This window comes from Lytechinus pictus, chromosome 18 (assembly GCF_037042905.1).
Source record: "Lytechinus pictus isolate F3 Inbred chromosome 18, Lp3.0, whole genome shotgun sequence".
In the NCBI taxonomy this organism is placed as follows: Eukaryota; Metazoa; Echinodermata; class Echinoidea; order Temnopleuroida; family Toxopneustidae; genus Lytechinus; species Lytechinus pictus.
Window position 1 is genome coordinate 12,360,334 of NC_087262.1, and position 24,967 is coordinate 12,385,300.

General features: G+C 38.7%; 1 long non-coding RNA gene across 1 annotated transcript; it reads left to right on the top strand.

The window, feature by feature from the left end:
• The first annotated feature begins 2,846 nt into the window (after positions 1 to 2,846).
• LOC135157498 (uncharacterized) lies at positions 2,847 to 14,531 on the top strand. The gene is made up of 3 exons (XR_010296494.1): positions 2,847 to 3,066; positions 11,263 to 11,400; positions 14,405 to 14,531. It is a non-coding gene; the product is annotated as an uncharacterized LOC135157498 (long non-coding RNA).
• The last annotated feature ends 10,436 nt before the right edge of the window (positions 14,532 to 24,967 follow it).

Consider the following 24,967-nt stretch of genomic DNA (forward strand, 5'->3'; position numbering starts at 1 on the left):
ACCACAACTATGGAAAGCCAGCAACGTCAACATAGAAAATGGACGTTTGTTCAAAATGAACATGTATTTTAGATTATGATGCATTGACAATTCGGTATGCCCTTCTTCGTTTACATAAGGTCATTGTGCAAATTTCCTGTAGGAATGTTATGACATGGATGGATTTCCATATAGTTCAGGTGATCGGATCAATCACAACTCTGTGTAACAGTCCCTTAAAGGCAGGGTTTTCTCAGCACCTGTGTGAATTGGGAGTTGACTCGAACCAGACGAGTCAACATCAGCGTGTTTTCCTACACATACCAAGTCTCCCCAAATAGCAGTGGCAAAACAAAACTAGCGTGAAGATATTGAAAATCTTGACCGGAAAATGCAGGCAAAACAAGCGAAATAAAAAGAACGAAAAAGGGTATTCAAGTACAACACTCTCACTCTCTCTCTATTTTTTTAATGTACACTTTCATCTGCTCAGTGAGTCTTGTTTGTGTCACATTTCTTCTCTCATTTAGGGCCTACATGTAGAAATTACCGACCATGGGCAGAATTTTTTCGCATATATGTAGTAAGCTGGAGAAGGTTTAGACTTCGGGTTTTAGCGCTCAAGCATTCAAAGACTTCATTCCTACCGGGTACCCATCTAATGCAAGTGGGTGGATAGTGGCAACTGAAGTTAAACGCCTTGGCCCGTACAGCTGTACTCTGAAGTCCAGTTTAGCTTGGTCTAACTCAATGCTGAAGTTATGAGAAGCCAAACATTTAAAAAAATATATGTTTACACTGTATGTCCCTTCTGTTTACTGTGATGTTTTCTCCTTCTTTAATGGTGAAGACAGCTGTCATATTTAACATTTCCTGGCAGTTATGAATAATTTTCAGTGTCAATTGAGCTGGTAATTTGAACTTCTACTGTAAGAGATTTGTATCACAATCGGCTAACCATAACCAAATCTTCAGACTAAGGTTTAAATTAAACCTGGTCCCGTCTTACAAACAGTTACGGTTGATCCAATCAATCGTAACTCTATGCTTGGAAATCCATCAGTGTCATAATTTTTTCTACAGGAAATTTGTCCTTTGTAAACAAAGGCAAACACACCAAATTTTTAAGAAAACAATGGATTTATAAATATAAATCATATCTAGAAAATATTGTCAACTATCATGCATTTTAGATGTTGACCTTGCTGGTTTTCCATAGTTGAGATTGATCAGATCAATCGCAACTCTTTGTAAGACGGGGACCTGATTTCAGAATACATGCCATTTTTTTGCACCGGGACGCAGGAGGAATTCTAGAACACATTAAATGTATTGAAAATGCCCGTCAAATGACAATGAACAGGTGGGAGTTCTTTGTCGAAAATTGGTGGACCGGGACAGCAGTTTGCCCTAAGTTTCGGAGCTGACGAAAAATTGCAAATATGTCGTTTCTTCAGAGTCCATGACGAAAATGCTGTTTTGATTAACCAATTTTCGATAGTCTTCTTGGTTGTTCATTGTCATGAAGGGCATTTGACAATACATTTTCTATGTTCTTGAAAGCGTTCTGCGTGGCGGTGTGATAACTCCCTATTACCAAAGGACGCGAGAGCTAGGTTGGTCTTCTTTGTCTCTAAATGGATCTTCTTTTAGGCGTTACATCCATGGTCTGTGATGTTTGTTCTAAACGAAACCTGGAATTTCGAAACGGAAATGTGTCCATTTCAATTGGTGACTTCATGTGACGTGTACTTGACCCCACCCTCGTTTATTGATGACGTCACAAGGTCGTAGTGTGTTTCGTTCAATTACACCCATTCAAATGCAATTCCAGTGGTGATGGCTGATGCCTGTACCACATGTTTCTGATTTATATGAACAGCACATCATATATACATCAAGTGTAGGTAATAGCCCATATACTAGCTGAATAAGAACGAATAACCTTGTCGCAATCACACCAATGAAGCCGAATCCGAACTGATCGGTGAGTTCCGAATAAACCTTACTGGAAAGAACACAGTATCCCACAGTGTGTGCCACAGTGTATGTCACGGTGTGGAACACAATGTGAAATCACCTTCACACTGTTAGATTTAAGCATTTTAACAGTGTGAATCACACATTCACATAGTGGACTATGTGAACACGCTGTGAACACCCACACTGTGGATGTGTCCACAGTGTGAAAATATTTAACAGTGTGAAGGTTATTTCACATTGTGTTCCACACGGTGAACACACAATGTAGAATCACCTTCACACTGGTAAATTTTGAGCATTTCAACAGTGTGAATCACATAATTCACCTAGTCGAACGTTTGAACACACTTTGAACAGTCACACTGTGGAGGTGTCCACAGTGTGAAAATATGATCTCACTTTTGAATTTAACCAGTGTGACACTGTTCTTTCCAACAGATAAGTCAAAGTTGAGAACGGTCTGGAACCAGTTTTGGTGTGACTTCGACCTTACAACATGGTTTGATGGTCTGTGCGAGTGGGAGGGTCTTCAGTTATTAATTGAATAGTGATAAGTTTTAGCATTAACCAACTGAATTCCAATTTACACACAGATACACCCCCTCTCTTTCCTTGTAAAGAGTGCCAGATGGCGTGTAGGCCTGTAGTGTAAATTTAAAAAAAGTACGGAAATTATTATTCCATTATCCATCATGTCCATTGTGCACGCTCTTGTTATTGGTTTTTTTTTTTTTTTTGGGGGGGGGGGGTCCTTTGTGTGTTTGTTATGTGTTTTTTTATTAAAAAATGATAATTATACCGTAATCACTTGACGTATTAAATGATTTGGTAATCCCATTGTAAGTTCATAAAAATTACACTTTGTAAGCTAATTCACCCCTTCTATTCCTCGGTTCTCTTTTCAGTTTGTGAGCCTCTCGGTGCAGTGAGGATAAAGGGGGCGGGGACGGCCTGTTGCTACCCAGACTTGCGGACCAGTCGTTAGCATGGATTTATTATATTATATGACAGTCTCATTACTTGGTTTTATACTGAGTCTTACTACTTTCATCGGGGAAACGACCAGAGCGCTTTCAGAGGATGTCTCGAGTCCATGCAAAGCTTGTAAGTAATTTGCAGAACTGCATTAATTATTGTTTTAAATTTGATATGAAGACTGATTGATAATTAGACAAGCGTACTTAACATTATGCCCCATTTAGATTTGGCCTATTCTACGAGTCTACGACCATCGTTGGGTGATCGTAGAATAATCGTATTTGATCTCCTGAGGAAGGCGTACGACGACGTATGATTTTTCGTACGGATTCACGCTCATAATTTCTCAGGGTTTTCTTCCGCGGGTTGTACACATTTCTCAAAAATCTTAGGATCGTAACCTTCAGGCCCGGTCCCACTGGTCGATGGATACAAAATATATTCATAAAGGAGACAGCGGACGAGCAATTTCGCGGGTGGCTTCATCCGCTCCAGAAATGGGCAGAATTGGCGAAAAATTTGCGAAAACATAACGGAAAAGAACGGACGTGGGTAGTATGTTGCGCAGATGTAACGGTTGTTCATCGGAAACCTTGCGCATGAAAACGGATGGAAGTGGATGACAGCTCCGAAAGGGTTCTGGGGGTTTCGAATACTTTATTTACGAGATGCATACGCTTACATCCTTTCTATTTCCGTGCTGCTAACGATGTATAGAAGGTTCCATGTACCTTATCTTTCCTCCCTCTTTCCGTTGTTCTGCTGCAGTGGATGTGAGTTGGGAGGATGCCCAGAGGATGTAGAGAGGATACAGCGAACGTTTAATGGATGATAACGGACATGGGACGTTTATTGCTCTTATATGTTGCGAATTTACATTGTACACGGCGGAAAGCTCATCCGTTTTAAAAGTTGTATGCAGCTCAAAACCTTTTGCGCAGATGAAACGACACTTGACGGATGCTCGATGGATAGAGCGTATGAAACACGTATGCAATGAGTACATTACGGATGCATAACGTTTCAATAAAACATTGCAGACCAGCGCATATACGATCCGTTGCGATCCGATTTTCAAAGTTACGAATAGTGACATGGATATTAAAATCGGAATTTCAGTCAATTTCGATCCTCCCTGCATGGAATGAAAGCAAATTTAATTCCAAATCGTCATCGGCTGCGACTAGAAGTTGATTAATTAAAAAAAAGGATTTATAAAAAATGCGTCGTAGTTGGATCGTGTAGTGTGCGCCGGGCTTTGTCCATGGTACGATGATCGCTACAACCGCAAACAAGGCGGTAATCACTTGATAAATTGGCCTTTTAAGATCATCGTTGCATGGGCTTTTGCTCAGGCTGACTAGGAATCTACCAACGTAATTGTTCTTTCGGATGCACAAGTACTGACGGGGAAAAAAATCGCGTCCGGGAAAGGGGGGGGGGGGGGGCGGTCTGCTCTGTTGGCAAACTTAAGTTAGCAAATCACTTGTCAAGAAATAAAAACACGATCTGAGATTTCACATTTATTTATCCTGTGTGACAACAAAACAAGTACGCAAATTGTCTCCTAGAAAGTTTCTTTCTCCCAATTACTTCAACCAGACAGGATCTGACTTAGGACCACAAGTCAAGGAGATTGAAATCCCTGAGCTACTAGACTTTTTTTTCTTCTAAATATCGAGTATTATGGGGAATAGGAAATGAAAGAAGATCAAGTGTGTATTGACGTACATAAAGACCAATCGAAGAGCAAGCAAGCTATTAACGTGATGAAGAAACTTACACTGCAAAATACCCCCATAAACACTAGCTTATTCAATTATTTATCACGAAGTTTGTTTCCTATATGCACATGTCGCATCTGGTAGAAAATTCGTATAAATTCAATAAAATGAATTCTAAGTCATACCTTTAGTCTTGTGACTCAGTGACAGTTGAGCCTTCTGATTGTGCTTACTGGAGCGTGATATAAAAATTTTCGGTAATATTTACTCAGAGGGTACCTACATGTACATGTAATGCCATTTAGTCCATATACCATTTGGTCTATGAGACGAATTAGTCATAGATGAACTGGTGATTGGACGAAGTTTGGACCAAATGGTTATTGGACCAAATGTTTGAATGGCATTAGACTAAATGAAGGTAGACCGTGTGGTGAGTGGACGAGTTGGCAGTAGACGAATTGGCAATTTACCATATGGGTCACCCTGGCGAATTATTTAACCCCTTAGTGTTCTCAAGAGGAATGTTATCCCATTTCACGGGGATCATCATTTTCATTATTTTCATTCACTAAAAAAACCACACGTGATCATTTTAACGCTCGCACAGCAGTTACGACCTCAAGTGTCATATCAAGGTTAAAGGTCAAGTTCGTAAACACTGTTCTCTAAAACCTGACGCAGACGACGGGATGATACAGGTTAGAGAGAGAGAAGGGTAGGGGAGAGAAGGGGGGCAGTGGCAGCCGAATGGATTTGAAAGGGGGGAGTCGAGCCATAAGTATGGGGCTGGCAATGCAGAAAATGAAAAAAAAAAGAATCACAATAACATAGTAATGTAAGATATTAGATAGTAATGTTTATGTTGTAATACACGTTTACTGAAGTAATGCTCTCCCGTCCCCGGTCCCGCGTGACCCCTGTGTGATGAGAGAGAGAGAGAGAAGGGGGAGACAGAGAGGGGATTTTTGGGGTGGGGCGGAAAAGAGGTTTAAAACTTTTACCCGCATAGAGCGTGGTCCCTTCTCACACAGCTCCAAGTCAAATTCAAATTGCAATTTGGTCTAAATTCCCTGGGTCTCAACTAAACACAAATTCACAACCAATTACAAGTTAAGCTTTAATTGAATAATTATTGTAATGCTTTGTAAGACGAGACTGAACGAATGCTGTAACATCTGACAGTGATCATTCCTACAAGACAATGTGCATTTCATTCCCCCAAGCTTGCCAAACCTGACTCGCTGCCTCGTTTTGCTCGTTCGGCACCATATCGTCAAACGATGTCTAGCCACCAGGGCCTCGACCAGAGACTACAGGGCGAGCGGCATACGAAGTTTGGTTATTATCATGATTAATAATGAGATATCACATTAATCACTGTTCTAAATGTTCTAAAATATTTTTTAAATTGTAAGGGTAATTCCAGTATTTCCCGTCTATTTTCACATGCTTGAAACACGTTTTGTGTAGTACATAATAATACCATGGATATCATTGCGGAGTCCTGCATGCCTGTCAAACTCTGGAACGTTTCAAGTGAGAGGTTAGAGCGGGAAATGTTTACAACCGTTTAAGATCAACTTGTCAGTGGTGATTATCCGTCAAACTCCGCAGCTTGATTGTGTCGATTAGTTGTCGGGGCAATGGATAAAGGCCATGTAGGAATGGGGAGGGGGCAGCAGATCACTGGATGACAACAAAAACATTCGATTTATTTCCAATTCGTCTAATGCTAATTCGTCCTATTGCCAACTTGTCTACTATCATTTGGTCTACCATCAGTTCGTCCACTATCCACATGGTCCAATTGCCATTTCGTCCAGTAACCAGTTGGTCCAATAGCTATTTAGTCCATATGCCATTTGGTCCAATTAGTTTAAGTGTTAATTATGCAAAATTAATGAAAATGAAATGGATATTAGACCAACTGGTAATGAGACGAAATGGTCATAGACCAAATGGTGATTAGATCAAATGGTTATTGGACCGAATGGTTGTTAGACGAAGTGTTGACGGAGGGAATTGCATTAGAATTTGACAATTGACAATTTACAGAGCTTTCATTAGTTCAGGGAGTCTCCTCCCAAGTTTATGGGAAAGAGTGACTGTTGGGAGGTTGTCCCGGTCCAGTTTGGTTATGAGAGGGATGCCGTACCCCACGAGATCGAGAGACCATGGACCTTGGGTCCATGGAGAGACCCAATGAAGTCACATACCCAGCACAAATTCGCTGCTGCTATGAGAGGTATAAATTTATGTCTGGGGAACTTTTAATCTTTAATTTTCGTACGAAGGACACAAGACAAGAAGCTAAAGAAAGAAAGAAGGAAACGGGAAACTCCCTGTTCAGTGGACTATACTTTGGCTGCTAACCAGAAACAATGATATTAAAGGCAACATGCCACAAACACCTCCAGCTTCAGTCCTGAAACTACTCGACAATTTGTCGGATTACTGTACACGGAATGCAACATATTAGTCAGAGCTGAGCAGATCTGAATCGAACAAAATATGCCATTCTGTAGCATTATACCGAATAATGGTTATGAACTCTTAAAAGGGGTTCCTAGAGGGCTCTATGCTTGTACCGCATTTAGAACCTTTAATAATGGTTCCTTAAAGATTCTAAATTAACCTAAACAGCTACTTTGGAACCTTTTTAGGTTTTTTATAAAACCATTTAAGGTTCTTGAGCACGAAACAACATTTTTGAACCCTTTTCTGGGGGGGGGGGGGGGTTCGAAAATGGTTCAAATTCACACATTTTTTCAAGAGTGTGGGACGTTGCAAGAAACTTACAATTTACTTTGGGCCCCCAGATCAATGATGTCTTACTTTGTTTGAATTATGGAGGCAAAATGAGAGTCAAAGGAAAAAAAGTGGGAAGGGATTACACCTCGACGCGAATATATTGCGGTGTTTCATTTCAGGAAGATAAATCACACGCGTGACCTGAATCCGCTTGGCATTTATTGACTTATGATTTATGGCTTTATCTTGGAATCAAACCTTGATAACTGCTTGGAAAATATATGACTTGAACTCCTTGTACATTACAAAAATAGGTCATTGACCTTTCCCGCTATTCTCAGGTCATCTTTCATTTGCTGGTAGTAACAAGTGGCGTGATGAAAAAAATTGAGAATGCACATTATAGCGTGCACGGAAAATTTTGTCAACAGTCGCGAGGGAAGCGAGCGAGAAAAAATGTTAGCATTTTGTATGAAAATCTAATTTTGTGATATTATTTTTACCTGATAGAAAAATTATATATCATCTTTCCTTTTTATGGGGGAGGAGCTTGATCGTGGAACTTTTATTTTTGTTTATTTATATATTTTGTGGGGGAGGGGCTGCTGCTAAGCTCACCAAAACGCTAGTGGTAGTAACAGCGTTGGTTGGTGGGGGATAAGATTCACTTGTATTCATAATCAAAGAAGAAGGTCGCCTAATTAAATAAAATGGTCACAATCCATAATCAAAATAATTTTATCAGAGTGACCATCTTCACATGATGACCAGCGACCCTTTCCCAATGATGGCTAGCGACCCTCATTCCATATTATGAATAATGGTCCATAATAGTGACCCCTTAATGAATATTATGAATAAAGACCTCGATGACGGATTATGAATGAAAACCCTTGTGATCAATGACCTTCATCATACGGACCTCAATGTAAATATGGTTCCTTAGGAATTGTTCGATAGTGACCCCCTTTCCGCTTCATTGACTTGCGGACCTTCTGGTGTATGAGCTTACACGTTATGACTAGCGATCCTTATGAATAACGTGCCTAGTGGACCAGGGTGGGGTTTGATTCTAGTGTTTATGGTAGTGGTTCCTGTAGATAACCAGGTCCGGTCAGATATAGTGGGTCAATGTTCTTAGTATGGACCTACTGTTGTAATAGATCCAAGGTATCCCCAATGGCAGAATAAATATGCATGATCAAAACGATTCGACATTAACGTGGTTATGATTTAGGCCTGTAGTTTTACCCTGCAACGGTTCAGCACGAGGTCTAGAAAGTCGTGCATGTTTCTCTGGCTGCAAACAAATAACATTTCTCTCTATTTCGTCAGAGATGCGTTGACTGATCTAGCAAACCTCGCACCTCCAACGCTTTCAAGAACATGGAGAATGTATTGTCAAATACCCTTCATGACAAAGAGCAACCAAGAAGTCTTTGTCGAAAATTAATGAATCATTGCAGTTTCGTCCTTGACTCAGGACAAACGACATGTTTTTTTTTGTATATTTGCAATTTTTCGTCAGCTCCGAAACGTAGGACGATACTGCTGTTCCGGTTCACCAATTTTCGACAAAGACCTCCCAGCTGTTCATTGTCATTTGACGGGCATTTTCAATACATTTACGGTGTTTTCAATTCGCTCTGAATCGTGGGCTTCTTGAAACAAACATCGACGCACTGCTTCTCAGCTGGTTGTTGATGAGTTGTACTACACACGAAACCTGCTTCGAAAGTCCACACTTCCGTACCAATATCTCTATGAATTTGGATAGTCGAAAACGGAATGTTGATAATTAATCATATTATGGAACAACAAAGAATCAATATTTATGCAGATCCTCAGATCGGTAGGATCTTTCTTTCCTGATAGTTGCAAACTGAAATCGATACATTTTCTTTTATAAGGGGTACACATTATGATTGCTGAGATGACAGGAAAACGTATTTCCATTTAAAAACCGCATATAAAGCAGAGTTGTAGAATGGGAGTATGTGACCAATACTTGTTAATTTATTTGTCATTCATGGAATTGCAAAATAATTGTAGAATGATTTGACTTTCTTTCCCTCTTTCGTGTCACGTTTGAGTGTCTTGTGTGTGGTTGCGTTGCGGTAGGATTGTGGTTTCTGGCCTATCATGAACTTGTCACCCGTATACACCAAAGCAGAAATAAATATTTCAGGCTTCTCGCGTCTCGATGAAAGGATTTTTTTTTAAAGATCGGTGTGGGTTCTTGGCACTTCTTCTTTATTATGATGAACTGATTATATGTTTTCAGTTCTATAACGATCATTTCTTTTAATACCATTCTACCGACGGGCCCAACATTCCGTCCGAAAATTCAGCAAATTTTAGGCATATTTCAAGTCTTTTCCCCCATTTTTCCTCACTCAGTCCATTAATCGGTCCATGACAACCCTCACTTTCCCTGACACCCCCTCCCCTGTGTCATTTTCTTCTTGGCGTCAGAATAGGGTTTATTCCGTCAAGACATTATGAATATTCATAAACACGAATCGTAGAGATGTAAAGTAATTGGAACGACACGAGCAACTCGTCAGCGAGGCGCAATGGGATGATCCTTGCGCTAACAATGGCAATGTTGTGGGTTCGAATCTCATAACGGGCAAGAACTAATATAAAAACTTTCCCACGATTTTTGATAAAAAATAAATACATAAAATACAAGTCAAAGCCTTTTTCAAAGACTCCAAAAACGGATTATAGGGGACGGAAAGATAGAAGAAAAAAAGCTATAGGAAAACTATTTTGCTCCCCGGAAACCCCCGTGCTAGATTATCGGAAACGCTATTGGTTTGTGGTATAGGCAGTCCCTTAACCCCCACTCTTCCCGAGACTACCTGCCAAGATCAATTTCTTGCTAGGTATAAACTGGGATCATCGGCTTGTCTCGCCTAAGAAACCTTCGCAGTCCCCCAGACATCCCCTCTCGTAATTTGCCAAGTCAGTACTCTTTTTGCCCATGGTCACTCATTTTAATATTTCATTTACTTCACTCTGGATTTGTACTGTGTATGTGTATCCAAGCCCGTGTCAATTATGTCCGAAGTAAAAAGAAGTTAAAGAACAATCTTTATGGTCAAAGACCATTAAAGGGATGGTCCGGGCTGGAAATATTTATCTAAATAAATCGCGTAAAATTCACAGAGCAAAATGCTGAAAATTTCATCAAAATCGGATAACAAATAACGAAGTTAATGAATTTTAAATTTTATCAATATTTTGTGAAAACAGTTATATGCACATCGTCATGAATATTCATTCGGTGGGCTAATGATATCATATCCCCACTCTCCTTTTTCTTATGTTATTACATGAAATCTTCATTTTTTCATACATACGTTAATGATGTGTCTCCATTATGATGAAATAAGTTGCGGTAATAATTAACTAATGCACTTAATCACTTGTCAATCCAATTGTTTTAGTTCTTGGTAGAAAAAACTTTGAATAAACCTTATTTCATATGATGAAATACAAAAGAACAAGCGGGGATATGAAATCATCAGTCCACCTAATGAATATTCATGAAGACATGCCTAGAACTGTTTCACCGGAATAATGCAAATCTTTAAAATTAAATAACTTCGTTATTTGTTATCTGATTTTGATCAACTTTTCAGCATTTTGCTCTGTGAACTTTACTCTATTTATTGAGATATAAATATATCCAGCCTGGACCATCCCTTTAAAGGATGGTAGAGCATCGCAGACGTGCATTTACAAGTATGTGTGAATGGGTCATTTCTCGCAATATTTACTAACGAATCTGGGAAAAATATTACGTAATTAATATCCTCTCGTTTCATTCAAACAGCTGGTTTTCTAGGTGACATAGCATTAACGGAAGAGGATTATGCGAGGGAGATGATCCGAGCAAGGCGAACGAGGGAACAATTCAGAAGGAGAATATTACAAGAAAGACAGACAAGAACCAGAGGCGCTCGTCATCATAGTAAGTATATAGCTCCCTCTACGTTAATATATACTGACGCAAGTCATGCCCAATGAATGACGCAATCGTTCCGGACCTATGAATAGAGAGTTTTCGCATTTACTACATAGCCGCTCTCTACATCGCACCGATTCCTTTGAAATGTAATTAAAACCACAATGGAGAGCTGAGAGGCTTTTGTCGAAAGTTGGTGCATGGACCAGGGAAAGCAGATCATCCCAAGATTTGCACCAGACGAACAATTGCTAATATCCAGAGTCAAGAGATTGCGATGCTGTCGCGGTTCACCAACTTTTGACAAAAGCCTCTCAGCTCTCCATTGTGATTTGACCTGCATTTTCAAAGGAATTGGTGCGTTGAAGAGAGCGGCTCCGTAGTAAATGTGAAAACTCTCCATTACCTGGGGAACGGTTGAGAAGCGATTTGTCATATTACTGAGTTAGTAATAGTAAACTACTGAAATCTATTAGGGATAAGAAAGGATTTATACAGGTAAATGACCCCTTCTTTTTATATATACTTTTTTTGTAATTATCTCCTTCTTCTTCTTCTCCCTCTTCTTCTTCTTCTTCTCCTTCTTCTTCTTCTCCTTCTTCTCCTTCTTCTTCTTCTTCTTCCTCCTCTTCTTCCTCTTCCTCCTTCTCCCCTGCTATCCTTCACATTCTTCCAGTCTCCTTTATGCGTGTCAGGAACCTATGTATGAAACATATTGGGAACCACTTTACCTCCATTCTTTCGTCACTGCAAAACACAATGAACTAATAATGACTGTGCGGACAGGTGTCTGGCAGATTTATTTGGTAGGGAATCATGTCTGTAGATGTCTGCTGCTTCGCTGCTGAGTGAAATACAGCAGTGTCTGTTCCCTCCTGACGGAAAGAAAAATAGTGGGGTAGTGGGGTCGTAGGATGCCGAGGAAGCAGGTACAGAGCCACTTGGTATGAAGGCGAATGAAAGACAAGGAACTAGAAAACAGAAACAAATAAAAGAAACAAATTGGTGAAAGTTTGATAAAATTTGAACAAATGATTAAAAAGTTATGAGCATTTGAATGTTAAGGTCACTGATAATGTGGACATCTTCCAATTGGCAATGCGATCAATATGCCTATGTGTGATGTCAGACTCATGGCTGTATGAAGAAATATTTTCAGGGAGGGACAGGATGCATAAAACTTTCGATGAAACTCAAAGCGAGGGAGTGAAGCGACCAAGATTGTCAATGAGCACTTTTGTATTTTCTAAAGTGAAATTGAAGGATTTTGTGCACACCTTTATAAATAAATTTCAGTAAAAAAAATTACGTTTTAAAAATTTGTGTTGGCAACTGCCCCCCCCCTCGGTGTTTACACCCATGGTCAGACCTGTACAACTCCCCGGTTGTTTTTCTACTGACATATTTTATTTAACCTGATTAAATGACAAAGTGCGAAAATGTGGATGTGATTGTGAATATGTGGATGAAGTGGTAATTTAGACTAGATAAAAGTTAGCCCAAGTGAGTATTAGACCAAAATGATGGTTGGACCAAAAGGCAACTGGACCAAATTATTGATAGAACAAAATGGGTTTAGCCAATATGATGTTAGACGATGTTTGAATCAGACCACTTACAAGTAGACCAAGTGGTTACAAACCGTGGGTATACCCCTCTCATCCAAAATAAATAATAGTTCAATTCCAATTAGTTCTAGATGTTAACCACTGGTATGCCTATCGCTGACATGCACCATCGTGTGCGATGGGAAATCTTCAATAAAAATGGCATTTGTCAACTTTGCTTATGAGGTCCTTTCATTCATGTCATTTCCATTCAATATTTCCCTACATGCCCACGCTGATTTTTGAAGGATCTTTCCATTTTGCCACCGGTGTGATTCTATATTCCCCCTTCTCTCTCATCCCCCCCCCCCCATTTCGTCCGCCGGAAATACAGAGTTCTACTCACACATTTTCCCATATTTTCGACAAACACTCTTCGGCCCGCGATCGAAGGCCGCTGTCTACTTCCTAGAAAATGTATAAAAAGAAACACGCAAACATCTTGTCGATTTTTGTCTTTATTTTGAATCAAACTTCTCGGTGACATGTGTTCCTTGCTCCTATCCAGACTACTCTATCAAGACCACTTGTCGGCTACGCCCCTACTTAACCCCGTCTGGTTTGCTAACTTACCTTTTTGTGCTTGGTCTCCCTGAAGTTGCCAGAATCGTTTGTTATATTTTCCTATATATGTTCAGAGGCCCAATTCAGAAAGACTTACGTTTAAATGCAAGTGAAATAAAATATAAAGCAAATCCAAAATGCACGCTTTTGATTGGTTGAATATTAAGTTATGATTGAATTTAAGGGTTAAGTTTTATCTCACATCTGCAATGGGCCCAGATTTAGGGGGTGGGGCACGTACCCCCTCCCCCAAGTGGCATTGTATCCTTTTTTTCTATCTAAGAATTACCGTCCCCCTTTTAATGGTGGCTTTTTTGCTTACCAGTTTCAGTGAATGACAAACAACTGATATTTGTTTTGATTTTGTTTCATTTTGAGTTTTAGCGTTAAAAGGAAGGTGAGATATTTGCCCTCTTTAAATGAAATCCTGAATCCCCCTGTGATGTCAGAGTAGGCCTATTATAACTTAAATAGAATTTGTAAGAATAAGGAAAAGTGATTTTTAGTTTGTTGATATTTATTAACAATTCATATCTTAGATCAATTTCTCTATCGGAACTTGAATCGAATTGTCACTGTGACGACAGAATTAAAAGAAAAAAAAATTATTATGGTTTAAAAAAAAGTCAGTGTAGTACGAAACGTAAATAAATTGAATTACGAAAAATATAGAATTTTGAACTTCATGATGTTTCTTAATAGTTTCTTTGAGAAAACATGCAAGGTTCAGTTTGCAGTATTACGCTTCTTTGATATTTCTCTTTTTATTCAAATCAACTTTTGTTTTGTTGGGGTGGACCTGTCCTTTAACAATTTTACCTATTTTGACTTCCCTACAGTTAAAAAGAGAACGATAGAAGAAGCGCATGGGAGACACGTGCGAGCTGTGACAGCTAGACCAGAAAGAAGATGGACTGATGCCGTAATACCTTACGAAATCGACGGAAACTTTACAGGTATTTTCATTCTTTACCCACAATAAATGTATCTGCAATTGTCTTGTGATGTGATAATCGTTGTGTATCTTGAATTAAGATTGTTATGATATTATACAGCCACGATGTCGACTATTACTGACGTTTTATGGATTCCATATATGGTTTTGTGCCTTAATTCGCCCAATATTTTGTACTTGTCTTTAAATTCCATGACCATAAATGTCCGTGATTTTGCTTCAGTTTGAACTTGGTATATGCCCACAATATTTGTTATATAGCTTATCATAATGGTGTTGGTGTATTCCGTAAGGATGTACATAAAGGGGGTGCTAGAGGGGGGGGGGAGAGGGTGACCACCCCCTTATTTTAGTGAAAGACAAAGGAGGGTAAGAATTGATAACGTAAAGCGGGGAAGGGAATATAATGAAAGAAATGGCAAGAAAAGTATATGAAATATTCCTGCCTCGAGTCGATTTTATCAGGGAGTTTCTACTCCCAACTCCCTGATTTTACATCCCCCCTTATTTAATTGATGAATAAGATGACGTCTTTTGTAGGTCTTTTGGCGCCCCCCCCCCCTCCCTCACATCACAATACTCCGGTGCCGCCCATGGAGTTATACACTTTCTATAAGATTGAAATGTTTGGTGGATTGGTTAATAAAATTGTGAGCCAACCAACTGTTGGTTAAAACAACCTACAAGTAAAGCGAAATGTATATATTTTTAATCAACAGTGACAGTGGTAGGATTATAATCCAACCTGTTGGTAAAACGTCGCCGAGAGTCATGTATTAAGCCGTTTTGTTTCTCGTTCTATCCATCTCGTACAAGATTTTTTAAACCGAAAATGATAACCTAAATGCTGTCCCATGACTGCGTATATGACTGCGTTTATGTGCATGTCATTGGGGATTTTTCAACCACGTTGCACGACGGATTGGAGACCATAGAAAATCATTGTCAAATGCCCTTCATAACAATGGGCAACCAAGAAGTCTTTGTCGATAATTGGTGAATTAAAACAGCAGTTTTGTCCGGGACTCTGGAAAAACGATATATGTTCGACTGTTCGTCAGCTCCAAACCTAAAAGCCCCCTCACACCTGACCGAATGTAGGCGGACGAAGGGTGACGAATGGGAAAAATGAACGAAATGCACGCGAATTCAACGAATTCAAATATAAATTCCGTCAAATCATGCGATCAGTAACTATTGTCAAATTTTATCAACGAACGGTAAGCGAAGGATAAATATGATATGCAAAGGATATCGATTTTTCGGTTCACCTCTTAGAGAAAATTGCGGCCGAAGGCGAGCGAAGGGTTGATATAACCCAATAAGACGAAGGAACAGTGAGCAATGGTTTGATATGGCGTGCGATTAGAAACGAAGACGAGGGAATAGATCAGGCAATCTTGTTCGTTGTGTCATCGTGTTGCTTCGTTACGGGTTCTTTCGAGATCGGTCCACTTTGGCAAAAGCGCGAAGAGGACTATACGCGAAAAAAACAAACGAGTGATAAACGAACGATTACCGCAGACTAAATAAGAGATGCGAATTTCAACAGATGACCAACGATTTTTAAATTCGTCGGGAAATTTTAAACATGTTCAAAATTTCCACGCGAATTTGAACAATCGCAGCTGTTAGTTCAGAAGATGTACGAACCCAAACACGAAGGGTAAATATGATTTACTATCAGTTACCATTGAAAACGATATTTAAAAAATGCCTTTCGCCAGCCATCGCAAGGCATATTTCAGGCAATTCGGTTAGGTGTGAGTGGGCCTTAAGGACGAAACTGCCCTTCCGGTTCACTAATTTTCGACAAAATCCTTCCAGTTGTTCACTGTTATTATTTTGACGGGCGTTTCCAATGCAATTTCTCTGTTCTTGAAAGCGTTCTTTAAAAAAAAAAAATCGCCGAGTTATTCGGGGGGGGGGGGGGGGGGACGGTGGAGAGGCAGATCTGGTTCGACCGGCGGATACGGTATCTGCCGGCAGATATCGTTCTTAACGGAAGATATCGTTCTCTTCCCGGAACCATATCTGCCGGGTTGACGCGGTTTAATTTTCCTATTAAAATAGATAAATAAAAATGATTAGTCCAATATAATTTTGAAGGAAATGGGTACCGTAACCGTGTGCATGCAGATTGAGAAACGATAGCAAGAACGATATCTGCTGAAGAGATCCGCCGAAGGTGGAACACGATCCGCCGGCAGATAGTGTTCCAAGAACTGTATCTGCCTAGTACTGGATCCGCCGCTACATCGGCAGCTCTGTAAAACTCGATGATAGGAATGTGAAATAATGCAGTTGTCAAACATAGTACTCTCACTTCCCTGATAAGAGCATCCAGAAAAAATGCTCCTTATTTTAAAGTCAAGGAACGCGGTCATAACATCTATCCAGTCATTTCTTTGTCTAATGATTTCTATGTCAAGGTTCAGAGAAAGGATAGATTGATAGCTCATCATGCCCGGGATGTTTTCAATGGGGGTCCCCAGTCGGCATCTCCAAAATATTCTCTAACACCTCTGACGCAGGTTCCAAACCGTCTGAGGACCGCTGGGACTGATTTAGTATGTTTGTATTCACTCCCACGACTTTTTAAACTCATCTCAGCTGCACGCTGTGTACTAGGGGGTTTTCGCTTCCACGGATGCAAGAACACAGTCAATGTATCGGAAATGCCCGTCTAAAGAAAATAAACAGCTGGAAGGTCTTTGTCGAAAATTGATGAACCGGAACAGCAGTTGGAGCTGACGAAAAAACTTCAAATAAATCGGTTTTTTTTTCAGAGTCCGGGATGAAACTGCGGTTTTGTCATTTTCGACAACGACTCCTTGGTTGTTTATTGTCATGAGGGGAAATTGGCAATAGATTTTCTATTTTCTTGAAAGCGTTGTGCATGTGTGGTGGTGCGAAACTCCCTTTTATCGTCTGTTCAGAACTCCGTTTCATTGTGTCACTATAGGTGGTCATGTGTTGCATTGTTTGATTCGATTTGTGATTGATTATTCACGATAAATCAAAGTTATTTATTATGAATGACTGAATGAGTAAATAGATGATAAAACAGTTAATAAGAAAGAAAGAAAGAAAGAAAGAAAAAGTAAGAAAAAAAAACGGACAATTGAATGAATTAATTTTTGAATCTATCAGAAATTTAGTGATTGAAGGAAAGACCAAGAAAGCGTTCCACCAACATTCGTCGTCTGATCTGTCATATCTGACAAACTTTCCCTGGTTTTGATGGGCCAGGAAGCTCAGGGGTCTGACTATGCAACTGCTGAATGAAATACACTTCTTGAAATGTTCACCTGAAGGAACAGACTAGGGGTGTCAGGGTGATCGTTGATCGTGCAGGTAGTAGGAGAAGAGAAGAAAAAACACGAAGGGGGGAGAGAAGAAAGAAAGACAAAGCCTAGAAGTAGATGTCTGATGCGTGATAGTCTATAAAACCCTTATAATTCGACTGAGAAAAAAAAGTGACGTCACCTGTATGTTGTCTTGATCCTCCTGTCAAATTATCTAGCATTGCCCCGCCCCTGGAAGAAGCTAGATAATTTGATTATGCGCCTGGACGTGTGCCTATCAATATTTGTATTCTGAATTAAAGCTGTCTTTGAGTAAAAAGAAAAAAAAACACGATATCAGAATTTAGTAAAAACGGAGAATAGAGCGACATATTAGAAGAAATTAACTTTATTTCTCCAATGCACTTTGATATTTCAAGGCGAAACTTGGTCACGAGTCCTGGCATTTTAATTATAATACCTACATTTGCCAGTCAAATTGTGATTTAATACATTTTATGAACAGTTCATTCATGCGTTTTGCTCTGATGAGTGCTAGTCAATTGTTTTGATCTTGATATCTTAGTCGAGAATGCCCTTCTGCCACAGAAAGCCGTATAAATAATGCCGTTACCCTCCGTTTAACGAAGAAGTTCACCTTGAAAATAAGTTGGTTTCAATAAAAGAAAAATATTTGTAAAGGTTGTATGAAAATCCGTCGAAAAAAAACCCCGGAGTTTTGAATTTTTGAATTTCTCATTTTTTGACGTCACAGGCGAGCAGCAACTTCACATTCCGTGTGATGTAATTTTCTTAAAGTGGCATTTTCTAGCAAAATTAAAAGATGTGGTGGATGAATGAAAAAATACAGTAATTCATTCCCCCTTCTTCGGTAGACTTACTTGCATCTTCTTTCATTGTTTTTTCTGCTGTTATCAAAACCTATATATTCATCATCAAGTAAACTTCCCCCTTTAATTATTTCTTCATACGCCCGTCCTAGACGGGACGTATTATGGTATCACGCTCGGTGTCCGTCCGTCCGTCTGTCTGTCCGTCCGTTAGGTTTTCCTTGTAAACGCGAAAACTTCAGTTTGACTTTACCTAGGCTCATATAATTTGATGTGTATGATACTGGCATGGATCTCAGGAAGCCTGTTGATCTCTAGGTCAAATGTCAAAGGTCAAGGTCACAGTGACATGCTTTTATTTACCCTTCTGAATCCTTGTAAACTTCAGTTTTACTTATCCTGGGTTCATACAATTTGGTGTGTATGATACTAGCATAGGTTCCAGCAAGCATAGTGATTTTGAAGTTGAAAGGTCAAAGGTCAAGGTCACAGTGATGTGTTTTCATCTCACCCTTCTGAAGTCCTTTTAAACGCGATAAATTTAGTTTAACTTATCCTAGGCTCATATAATTTGGTGTGAATGATACTAGCATAGATCCCAGGAAGCCTATTGAGTTTGAGGTCAAAGGTCAAGGTCACAGTGACATGTTTTCATCTTTCGCTTCTGAAGTCATTGTAAACGCGATATGATAACTTTAGTTTAACCATGGACCTATCACAAAGGTCCATGGTTTAATTTAACCTAGGCTCATATAATTTGGTGTATATGACACTAGCATGGAGATCAGGATCCTATCGATTTTGAGGTCAAAGGGTCAAAGGTCAAAGTCACAGTGACCTGCTTTCATCTTACCCTTCTGAAGTCCTTGTAAACGCGATAACTTTAGTTGAACTTAACCTATAGGCTCGTATAATTTGGTTTGTATGATACAAGCATGGATCCCCGGAAGCCTATTGATTTTTAGGTCAAAGGTCAAGTCGCCACCTTTCACTTTTCGTGACCAATATCTCAATTTTTCGCGTTACAGGCGGGCGTATTATAGTCTGCAGGCACAGACCCTCATTGGAACTTTGATCAACAAGTGTGCCTCCACGCAAAGACTAGCACATACAAAACTTGCTGTTCCAATACAGGGTTAGTCCAGATTGGACCTTGTTGTTTGGAAGTGCTTTTTCCCAAAGCTAACATAGAGGGCACATGTCTCCCAATCTCTAATCAGCGCCAATCCACTCATCTTGGGGAGGGAAGATGAGTGGATTGGCGCTGATTAGAGATTGGGAGACATGTGCCCTCTATGTTAGCTTTGGGAAAAAGCACTTCCAAACAACAAGGTCCAATCTGGACTAATACAGGGTCTGCATAATCTTCCAAAAATCATTTCTCACGCTCCAAATCTGGCCCCACCTCCTTCTTTCAGAGTCACTTTCCATTGGCTAGTAAACATTGTCAATCAGCCTCCCAGGGGAACTGCTACCAGTGACCAGTGAGAAGATAATTGATAACTCAGATAAGATTTAGCCAGTAGTTAATCCAACATAAACAATGTCCCATGCCCAAAAAACCCTCCAGGGATCTTGTGGTCTACATCCAAACGCAGAAATGAAATGGTCATCATGTATAATCATGGAGCAATAGCTCTATGGTATAATACCATAGGAAATAGTCACATATCCCTGCTAGAACAAATCTTCCAGTCCTAAGCAGGGAAGTACACGTAAGCTATAGAAATGTATATTTCTTGTATTGGCCCATTATAGTTTGTTCCAATACCAACAGTTTCTTTATATCTTTCTGTTGGGTCATTTTTTCACTTTATATAGGTTGGAACTTCCTTCATGTATTTTATTAGCCCTATAATAGATTATGAATATAACTAAGGATCAAGGACAATTTCACCCAACAAAGAGGTTGATTTGAATAAAAAAAGGAAAATCCAACATTTTATAACACTGAAAATGTCCTCAAAATCGAATGTTAAATAAGAAAGTTTAATCACATTTTAAAGTTTCGGTTAATTTCACATACAGTTTTCCACATCCTGGTCCGATTTGCAAATGAGGAGACTATCCACTTTTTTGCATTTGATTATGTGAAATATTCTAATATTCTCCTCATGTCAAATGAAACAACGACCAATTCCTCCCTGAACATGTTGAATCAGCTTTTTTGTTACTATGGTTCAGTTAACTTGGTCCTTATTGCACAATTTAAACAATAACAAACAAACGAAATAGTGAGTTAGGGTTATGAACTGTCTCGTTTGCATCCCAGGTGTGCATGTCACATCACTGTTTTGTGAAAAATAAGCGAAACTTTAAAATATCATACATTTCTTATTTTACGTCCGATTTTGATGAAATTTTCAGCCTAGCTAGTTTGATATTCCTCTATTAATTCAAATAAAAAATTATAGGGTGGACTTGACCTTTAAGATTTCATATAATTTGCACGAAGTCCCTTTCTCTTTTGCTTTCATTTTTCTTCCCTATTCTCCACATTTATTTGATTCTATCACATTACTCCTTAATCACTTTTCTTTTTTCTAGTTAAATATTATTACATCTTTAATTCCAATCTGTCATTACAGCCAGGGCTGTTGGCAACAGAAAACTGTGTGCAGGTTACAAATAGTAAAATTAAATTCAAATACTTAAAAAAAAACCAGTGAAGACTTTATATTCACAACTTAAAATGGCATGTAAAATGAGAAAGACAATGATGTCCCTCATTTTATACTTTTTCTTTCTTCTTCTTTCATTAAAAAATAGTTTTAACGATATTTCAATGTTTACAGATTTGACATAAAATACCAACTTGACTGAACATATTAAATGTTAGTACCATGGCAATGCCACATGTTTAGAAGAGAAAATTTTGCCTCACGTGACGATGAGGAGAAATTTGAAACATCAATATTCAATATATTAAAGGAGAACTATATTGATTATGAATGTGGTCTTATTATATGTCAATGGAAAGGTAATGATGTGGGGATTATCAGTGGGTCATTCAAAAATAACGAAAATAATACATTACATAAGGTGAAAATCGCCGATTAAAAAACGCTCAAAATGCCTCTCCGAAATATGCCTCGCATCGGTCTCTGAATTGACTTGAATTTGATGACGTCACTTTCTGTACGAGATGCGTGATTGGCTCTCCCACGTGAAGCTCCACTTGCATGCAAAACATGTTGCGAGGGTACGTTTTCTCCACACTGTCACTGAATACTTCGATCACGAAATGAAAGAAAACCCAGAATTTTATCTAGATTTGGATTTTCAAATTGATGTTTTTGAAGATGAAGAGAATGATGATGAAATGAACAACAAAGTGACGTAGTTGGAGGTAAATTGGGGGAATTACGCCGATGATGATGAGTCGGACAATTCAACTTGCAACACGATCACATGCCGATTCGCTACCTAACTCATGCAGCTGCTAAGTGCTAGCTACACCGCGCGGGCCAAATTGAATTCATGAAAATGAATTACCACACTGTCCAGACAGAGTCTCTTACCTCTGTGACTATGAAGAAGAAAAATAATGATAAAACTGTACTTACAAACAAGTGAATGTAATCCGAACCTGAAGGCAACTCAACGAATAGCAGCAGACGATATGCACCGACGATAAACTTCATGTGGCTGGGATAGATTGTCACTCGTTCTGTTAGATGCCATTTTTATCTCATTAATTTGACAAAATTACGAAACTCGGGGAATTATTTATCTATATAAAAATATAGTAACATCTTGTATTGTTTTTTAAATTACGATAAAACCTTTTAAAAGCTCGTATATGTGATCGTAATCAAAATCACAGATCTATGCACGTGTTGCACAGCTCTCAATCAAGCTACGCATGTTGGGGATCTTTTACATCTAATTTTAATTTACCTCAACGTTTTCCTTAAAAAAACGTTTTATCGTAATTTAAAAATTATACGAGATGTTACTATATTTTTATATAGATAAATAATTCCCCGAGTTTCGTAATTTTGTCAAATCAATGAGATAAAAATTACATCTAACAGAACGAGTGACAATCTATCCCAGCCACATGAAGTTAAACATCGGTGCATATCGTCTGCTGCTATTCGTTGAGTTGATTTGCCTTCAGGTTCGGATTACATTCACTTATTTGTAAGTACAGTTTTATCATTATTTTCCTTCTTCATAGTCACAGAAGTAAGATAGACTCTGTCTGGACAGTGTGGTAAGTCATTTTCGTGAATTCAATTTGGCACGCGCGGTGTAGCTAGCACTTAGCAGCTGCATGAGTTGGTAGCGAATCGGCATGTGATCGTGTTGCAAGTTGAATTGTCCGACTCCTCCTCATCGATTCCCCCAATTTACCCCCAACTACGTCACTTTGTTGTTCACTTCATCATCATTCTCTTCATCTTCAAAATCATCAATTTGAAAATCCAAATCTAGATAAAATTCTGGGTTTTCTTTCATTTCGTGATCGAAGTATTCAGTGACAATGTGGAGAAAACGTACCCTCGCAACAGGTTTTGCATGCAAGTGGAGCTTCACGTGGGAGAGCCAATCCCGCCTCTCGTACAGAAAGTGACGTCATAAAAAATCCCCAATTTCGCGGACGTAATTCTGCGTGTTTGAAGCATTCAGAGAGAGAACTTTAAACTATCAATTAACTGAGTTCCATCGGTCTCCATGATAAATGGTGTACACCATCGTGTTCTCCTTATTTTCTCCTTTGATTTGATATATGATTCTCAATTTTTACGATTTTCAATATATTTCTCCTTTAAAATACCAAAAAAAAATAGTGAGTGATGTCGTCAGTCCCCTCATTTGCATACCGACCAGCAGTGGCGTACTGTGGGTCACGGCATGGGGGGGGGGGCACCAGCAAAAATTCTGAGCCACTTAGTGAGCGCGCTTCGTATGTATCTAACTGATCAAATAATGCGAGCGCGAAGCGCGAGCTGAAAATGTTGGATATTCAGACCTAAAAAGGGACTCAAATTTTTGTAATCGTTAAAAGAAATAGTGAGTGAGGGACATCATCAACTTTCTCATTTGAGTTGTGCATATAACTATTTTGTGGAAAAATAGCGAAACTTTAAAATGTCATAACTTTCTTATTTTACATCCGATTTTGATGAAATTTTCAGCATTGTGCTTGTTTGATTTTTCTCTATTGATTCGAATCAACATTTTTCTGAGGTGCACTTGACCTAAAATTATGCTGGATTTGCCTATTGAACGAGATAGCACGGAAGATAACATGGAACATTAAATATTCTCATGATTCTGTTTTAAGTCAATATGCACAAGTGATTTGAGTTTTCATTATTGTTATTTGAGAGATACATCATCATGTTTTTTATTACAAAAAGTGTTCAATATCAAGTTTCCAGTTCGCTCTATCGCTTTCGTATACTTCTCTTTAAAATGTCCGGTGTTTGAAATACCAAAACCTTTCAGCTCGCACTTCACGCTCGCATCAATTATTGTTGATTTAGATACCTATCCTGTTCATGGTTCCAAAAGGTGCTTATTCCTTTGAATGTTCATTTTTTTAAGTTTTATATATATATAAATTGCAGCTCCCGCTTCACGCTCTCATTTTGATTGGTGAGATAATTTTGATTGGTGATTGGTGATAATTTTGATTGGTGAGATAATTCGGAAGTCACTGCAACACTAAGCAATCCTCAATGGGGTACTTCGGGCAAAAATTATTATCTAAACAAATAAATAAGAATAAAATTCACTGAACACAATGCTTAAAGTATAATCAGAGTATGATTTTAAAAATAGCAAAGTTATTGAATTTTAAAGGTAAGCAATATTTTGTGAAATAATGCATGTTAATTGTCAGGAATATTCATTATATGGGCTGATGATGTCACATCCCCGCTTTAGTTCTTCTTATGTCATGTAGAAATCATGATTATTCCAAAATTTTCATTTTCATACGTTTGATATGCCTCCCTTATGATAAGTTAACTTGCTGTACACGGTAAGAAATAATGATGCATTAAATGAGTTGATGATCTTACTTTTATTTATTGGAACACAATATTCAAATAAACATAATATCAATGATTAATTAACATTAAATACTTCAAGAACACATATACGTAATGTATGTTTTTGTTTTTAAAATAAGAAAGATATAATATTGACATAAACAATTCAAGCGGTGTCTTCATTAACATTTTTAGGTGAACTGTTGATAAAAAGCTTATTTGGGGTGAACATGATGGTGTCATCTGTAATAAGATTGCAAAGAAATGACGGTGTATACAATATGCATGCAGCTTTCATAGAGGA